Below are 7,895 nucleotides of genomic sequence, written 5' to 3'. Positions count from 1 at the left end.
GAACTGGCGGAACTTTCGAAGTTAATCAACAAGCGTAAGACAGCTGACATAAGGAGGTATAATATGGATAGAATTGAACATGCTCTCAGGAACGGAGGAAGCCTGAAAGCAGTGAAGAAGAAACTAGGAATAGGCAAGAATCAGATGTATGCGTTAAGAGAAAAAGCCGGCAATATCATTACTAATATGGATGAGATCGTTCACGTGGCTGAGGAGTTCTATAGAGATTTATGCAGTACCAGTGGCACCCACGACAATAATGGAAAAGAGAATAGTCTAGAGGAATTTGAAATCCCACAAGTAACGCCGGAAGAAGTAAATAAAGCCTTGGGAGCTATGCAAAGGGGGAAGGCAGCTGGCGAGGATCAGGTAACAGCAGATTTGTTGAAGGATGGTGGGCACATTGTTCTAGAAAAACTGGCCACCCTGTATACGCAATGCCTCATAACATCGAGTGTACCGGAACCTTGGAAGAACGCTAACATAATCCTAATCCATAAGAAAGGGGACGCCAAAGACTTGAAAAATCATAGACCGATCAGCTTACTGTCCGTTGCCTAAAAGTATTTATTTACTAAGGTAATTGCAAATAGAATCAGGAACACCTTAGACTTCCGTCAACCAAAGGACCAGGCAGGATTCCGTAAAGGCTACTCAACAGTAGACCATATTCACACTATCAATCAGGTGATAGATAAATGTGCGGAATATAACCAACCCTTAGATATAGCTTTCATTGATTACGAGAACGCGTTTGATTCAGTCGAAACCTCAGCAGTCATGGAAGCATTACGGAATCATGGTGTAGACGAGCCGTATGTAAATATACTGAAATATATCTATAGCGGCTCCACAGCCACCGCAGCCCTCCACAAAGAAAGCAACAAAATCCCAATAAAGAAAGGCGTCAGACAGGGAGATACGATCTCTCCAATGCTATTCACAGCATGTTTACAGGAGGTATTCAGAGACCTGGAGTGGGAAGAAGTGGGGATAAGAGTTAATGGAGAATACCTTAGTAACTTGCGATTCACTAATGATATCGCCTTGCTTAGTAACCCCCCCCCTTTGGAAAACTTTGGAGGGAACCCGGGTCCCGCAGCCCCCCCCCTCCCCCCCCCCACCGTAGTCGGCGCCTATGATAGGCAAATTGAATCGTCAACGTGCCGTCAAAATTGGCAGGATACCCTTTGGTGGCGCCATTGGAAGCTTTCGCAGGCACGATTGCCATATATATATTGCCGATAGCACTGTGTATGCTTATAAGCAATATCGGATGTAATTAAAGTATTTTTGTCTTGGATGCGACATTGTTGTAACGAGATTTCACTGGTGCCATCCTTTCATGCAGCAAAAGCTAACGATCACTAAGATGGAACGAAAAACAAAGGGCAACAATATTGTATAAAGGAGATCATTTCATGTAAGAATGAATAGAGAATAATGTCATACTTTACTAGTAGGCTTCCATTAATTCAACTCTGTTTAAGTCGATCCCAACAGAAAGTTCTGGCTGCTCCCGCACATTTCTACGGGACCGAACTTTCGTCATTTTGATCTTGGAAGTGGCTTTTACCAGATAATCCGAACTTGACTGGTCATCATGCACACGCCCAACTCCAATGGCGAGTCCACTACTGGAAGCCTTGGCGGCTCTTAGGGTACAGTTATAGTGAACTAGAATACTACCAGTATTCTAGTTTACAGGTACAGTGAATTCATTGAACATATATCATCTCCCGTGGAAAAAAAAAACGGACATTTTTGGCTTGTCCCAAGAAGATCTCGAGCGAAAAAAATGGCATCTCAAAATGGATTATAACAGCACTTGCCCGACCCTAACGCACTTTTTTTTTAATGAAAATTCGTCTGAAAATTGCTTGGGCACCATAAACTGACATAAATCTCAAAACTGTGTTAACAGTCTACTGTCAGAGCCAGTCTAGCCGTTGTTCTTTATTCTATGGTCTAGCCAGCGCATTGCCATAAGATACCGACTATGGATGGCCAAAGAACAAGTTTTTCTCGCATAGCATGACAACGACGGCGCGCCGCTTTTAGTCTTATTACAACAGCAGATTCATACGATAAGTTATACTAGGTTATCACTTTTAAGTTTTACAGAATTTTTAAAAATCGCCTGTTGCAGATAACATAATAAAAATTCAATTAAAATATGGGGTTTTATGTACCATAATCCCAATTTGACTGAGGCGTGCGTGCCATAGAGGGGGACTCCTGAAATTCGAATCACCTGAGGTTCTTTAATGTGCACCTCAATCTAAGTACGCTGGTGTTTTCGCATTTCGCCCTCATCGAAATGCGGCCGTCGTGGCCGGGATTCAATCCCACGACTTTGTGCTTAGCAGCCCAACACCATAGCGACTAAGCAACCGAGGCGGGTTAACATTATTCTAGTCCTTGAGCTGGATCATTCGGAGAGGCAGGCATTACATGCTCGAGAAACAGAAACACATACTCAATGAATTAACAAAAGCTCACTAATTATTTCCTGAATTGATTACCTCATGGCACATATTGCAATTTACGAATTGTAGCCAGTAAACTTGCAAGGCTTAGGGTGAATTCCAGGGTGAACTTACCTGCTTAGGGTGAATTTCCAGAATGACGCCAGTTTGGAGACGTGCGACCTCAAAGTCGCTGTAAAAATACAGTTGCTCAACTTACTTTTTAAAGAAAATGCTCTTATATGCATTGAAGCTCACAAGTAACTGGAACACCCATGTATTTTGTCCCACACTTCGGTAAATAATGTCTCGAAGCTTGCGTCATTCTGCAAATTCATTTAGTAGATAAGTCTTACAAGCTCTTTGGCTTGTAAATTGCAATATGTGCCATAGAATAAATTATCATGAAGTTAATTAGTGAGTGTGTTAATTATTTGATTATGTGCTTCGATTTCTCATGCTAGTAATGTCTGCCTCTGAATAATTCAGCTGAAGGACAAGAATTATGTTACCTGCAACAGGCAATTTTTAAAAAAATTCAATAAAACTTAAATATGATCACCCTGCATAACATGCAAAGCTAGCGGCTACTCATTTCCCGTATTCTTGGCATTCCAGAGAATTGTATTCTGCACAGAACGAGCTAGCAAGGCGGTTATTGTAAGCTTGGGCCACCATCCGGTTTCCAACTTTTGTGAAGTCGTTTGATAAATGCAGAATATCAAACATGCCATGAACCGTACAAAGGACAATGTGTTGCGGTTATTCGTAGACAGCGATAGAGAGCTGTTCAATAGTAATGACGATGGACATTAAGTAAGCATAATTCAATTCTGTAAAGGTATGTGTGAAGTTTGCTGGTTTCATCTTTTCCTTATTGCCATAATTGGATGCATGCTATCTTTTATTTGCTAAAATAGTGAGTGTATGTTCGATTTCAACTTTGTTTAGGAGCTCTAATGTCATTTCTGTGTTAGTTCTCCACTTTGAACACACAAAAAGTGGGCACCTGTTCAAGAGATGTGTCAGAATCTGGGCAAATGCTGTTTAATGAGCAGTGTGTTTTTATGTTTTTTCTGCCTCTTGTTTCATTCGACAGGCCAAATGATTTGACCAATTTTGTCGGTCCTTTAAGGGTCGAATTAACTTAAGATGACCATTATACTTTCTTAATGCACCCACAAACCAATGGCTCTCGTAAGTTTGCACACATAGCCATTGGAAAAAAAAAAGCTTGTACACTTGCACTGAGAGCAAATTGTTTCATTGTAAAACATGTCTTCTTCCATACACATTTTGTCAGGTGTGACACTATATCACAGAATCCCATGCATATTATGCATAAAACTACTTGTGCACAAAAAACAAGTTGCCCGAGCGCGGGCCTCAGAGTATTGGCCAACATTTCTTGCTAAAATAATAGCCATGACAAGCACTACGCTTATGCTTGAAAGTGCACATCTGAAATGTCTTTGTAGTTATTTCTTTTCAAAGACTAAGTGCTGACTCCAACCTTATACCATTCCCCTGCAGTCACACAAACCCATTAAACAGTATTCTTCTGCTTGCTACCAAGATGCATATGCCATGTCACACACATTCGAGAAGTAAATAAGGAACACAATTTTTTTCATATTGAGAACAGGACAGAAAGATGTCACGAGTTGCTATTTGACAACACAAACTGTTACTGAAAAAAATTTTATGCTTTTATATAATTTATTTATCACAAGAGAACAGGTACTTAACCAACACTCACAAACTGAATTCGTGTACTGCTGCCGACCTATTTTTCAGATGCGATATGGGCTGTGAAAACTTAAATAATGAAGCGAGGAAAAAAAAGATTGTAAAATTGTTTTTATAACCTTTTATCTGCTGTTGCATTTCGGAGTGATAATACTTATAGAGACTGCACTTTTGCTCAGAATTAAACCTGTAGCAAAGCATAATGTATAATTGTGTGTTATCACAACACAGACAATTTAGGCCCTGCTGCGCAAATTTTACTGCCTACACACAAGCTATCAACGTTTTGTCTTTCCAGCAATGCACAAACTGTGGCAAGCATTTGCAGTAGTTGTCAAAGCCTACTGCTCAGAGACCCCAAATGCAACTTCCATTGCTTAGCGAGACCTGCCAGTACAGTTTGCACACATTAACTTTAGCCTAATCACTGATAATGACAACTGGTATTAATGTATTAATGGCAAATTTTCCAAGAACATTTGCCACCTGCTGGCATGCCAGCCAGTGACAACTTTCTTCACATCACAACCACGCTGACCAGGTAGCTAGGCGATGCCCTGGCTGTTTCATTGGCGAGTTTCCGACTGATGATAACGCTTTGGTGCGGAAAATATGTTGATCTCTTCTCAGAGGCTGAACAGCACACGAAAGGCAAGAAATCCTCTCACCACTAAAAGCAGCCTGAATAATGGCAGGTTTGTTAACAATCATCATACCTACAATATTGTACATGCAGTCCGCACCTGAAAAATCCAACAACACCACACAGGTGTTTGAAATTTTAGCCGATGTTATATACGAGTTGCAGCCATGGGTTGCCGTGCCACAGGAAAGTAACAATGATTGCGCAGGTCGAAAAATTGGTTGGCAGCTGTATTTAATAAAACAAAAAAACAAGATGCAGTATCAAATTATGTCATTACAGTGCTCCTGTGTGTGCTACATATAAACAAATGGTTACATTCACTGTCGGCCATTAAAATATTGCGAGGCATGTGAATGCATGGCTGCGCTATGCACTCTACCAGTGCAGCTGCTGTGGCTGCACATCGAATCAAATCTGTACAAGCGCAGTGAGTCCTTGTGGCAGCCTTCTAAGCCTGCATCTTGCGAGGTGGAGGGAATTTTGCTTTCAGTAGCATACTGTAATATTTCGAGAGCCCAGCTGAAATTTAGAGTGTATTGCATGAAAAAAGGGAGCGGGCTAACTTTCGATGTACAGTCCAGAAAAGTTGGGGAAAGAAAAAAAAGAGAAACATCGTAGCCAAAGGTGGTGAGGGTTTGTCTATATGGCCTTGGTCAGTTTTCTGCAAAGCTTATAATAGAACAGGCGCTATCACTGTCGAGCAAAATATGGATGTCCTCGTCACGCACGTGCTACGGCATGGTGAGCAGAGAAGCGGAAGGGGGAACTGCTGATGCCAGTCACCTGGGGAGCTCACTGTCTTTGGACCTATCAGGGGTGGTAGATAATTAGCGTGCTTGTTTTGGGTAAAACCCCATAATTACTAATTTTCTCAACTGAACAAATTTAAGAAAATTGGGTTAAACCAGAGTTTTCCACGTTTGCTCTTTAGTAAATATTAAATGCAGCTGTTACAAAACAAATGCATGCTGCCCACCTTTTATGAGCAAGTGGTCAAGATATATTATTAATAAATTAATGTGGCATATATAAACAGTTAATCAGTACCAGCCAGCACTGAGTGAACAAGAGCTCGTTGCTTTTTTTTTTGGTAGCAGCATTTACAAAAATACGACAACAGGACATTGTACTCCCTGCACGTTGCATACATGTGAATTGTAGTTATGTACTAGGAAGCGAATTAACAAAGAATTGATGTTGTTCTGGCATAGTGAACAGAAGCTGGGAGGTAGTGACATTCTCATCAGTTTCATCAGTGTTGGCATACTAATTTGGTGTCCCCTTTGATAAGAGTAGAGCCTACTATGTATCTCGATTTATAGGTACCCAAGTTACTGATAGCTAGCAACATTATTGTTAAACAATGTGATTAGCCTCGCGAGCATGTGCAGGGCTGTGTTTTTTGCATGAAATTTGGAAGCCTAATAGTTTGTGTTAAATTTTCGGACACAGGATATTTAGTATTCAGCTTTTCTTGTAATTAAATTCGATATTCAATTTGAAATCTACTATTTGGTATTTGCATGTACCTAGAGACAACTGCTTCTTTTTAAATGGGCCCTGAACTACTACTTATTGAAGTGGAGAAAGGCATTTGAAGTGAAGATGGGCTATTTCAGAAATACTTTGCAAGAAGTACTTCAATGCGTCCAGCAGAAGCGGAGTTTTTGGCAATCAAGCACAGCCTCCGCTGTGCTCCCGTTCCTTCTTGAATGCCTTGCACTGTGAAGGCTACAGCGCAGTGAAACCTGGCCACACTGCTCTGCCTTCTAAATATCGCCATGGCGCGCAGTTCAAATTTCATTTTGGATGTTAATGTACAAGCCACGACTTCCGCCTGTGGTGCCCACAATGCTCCGCCTTCTAAACGTCAAGGTGGCGCGCAGTTCAAATTTCATTTTGGATGCTAACGTAGATGCCACGACTTCTTTCTTTGGTGCCTACAACATGCTAAACATAAGCCAAATGCAGCTGTCCTCAGCGAGTCGCAGTGCACTTGGTCAGTGGACTCATGGCGGCACCCCACGGCAACCGTGGTATCTACGCGATGTAGCCAACCGCAGCCTATTGTCGGCTATCGGCCGATAGCAGCCGTCTTAGGGAATGATGAAATAGTGTGTCTAGAAGAGAATGAAGACAGCGCCTTCTGTAGAAAGAGAGCGTTTGAGAGAAAGGCGACTTTGCGATCCTCCTGCAAGCTCCACGCACCGCATACGACAGAAAAACTTGGCTAAGATGTTCACAGCAGTGTATGCTATCCGCTGACTATGTTACTTGACCAAGCCCGAAGGGTGATTCAGAGCCCCTTTAATGAATTGAATGAATGAATTTTATTGCTATTATTTTGCTAATATTTTGTAAAGCTTACCAGAGGAATCTCGAACTTTGGGCCACCAGACTGGAAAACACCCGATTTATTCCAGGTTTTCATCTTTAAAAGTAATATATGACTTTTAACACGCTGAATTTAAATAAATATAAAGCCAGAGAACAAAGGACGCTATGGATATTACCAAGCGCTTGAACGATTGGGCCACAACTTCCTCAGACACGGACGCCCAGGACTTCGACACAACATTCACGACGTTCTGCCGTGACGAAAACAGGGATGGTGTTTCTGTCGGGGATGGGGCTTCTCTCGGGATATAACAGTACTGCCTTTGCAGCAAGCCGACTTGAGTCTGTGTGCTGCACACGAACAGACGGCGGTTTCACCACCTCAGGCTCAGTGCACTGCTTCGACTCCAGTAAGCCTTTCCATTGGCATGCCCAGACATTGTTGCAGACAACGCAAGAACGTAAATCTAGGCGTCACCGTGCCTGTGCAGATCTGCTTCGATACATGGCTTGCGCAGTTGCACTGGTGCTCTACAGAGCGCCAGTGTGTTTGTGGGGAAATTGTATTTAACCTATCCTTCCACATGTGGTACTACTACTACTGAGGCAAACTCTTAGCCTGCTTTTGTCTTACAGTGGGACAAAAATTTGAAATTTTATATGTATAAATTTTATATGTATTTGAATTTTATATA

Source organism: Dermacentor albipictus, chromosome 1 (assembly GCF_038994185.2).
Source record: "Dermacentor albipictus isolate Rhodes 1998 colony chromosome 1, USDA_Dalb.pri_finalv2, whole genome shotgun sequence".
Lineage (NCBI taxonomy): Eukaryota > Metazoa > Arthropoda > Arachnida > Ixodida > Ixodidae > Dermacentor > Dermacentor albipictus.
This window is presented reverse-complemented; position numbering follows the sequence as displayed.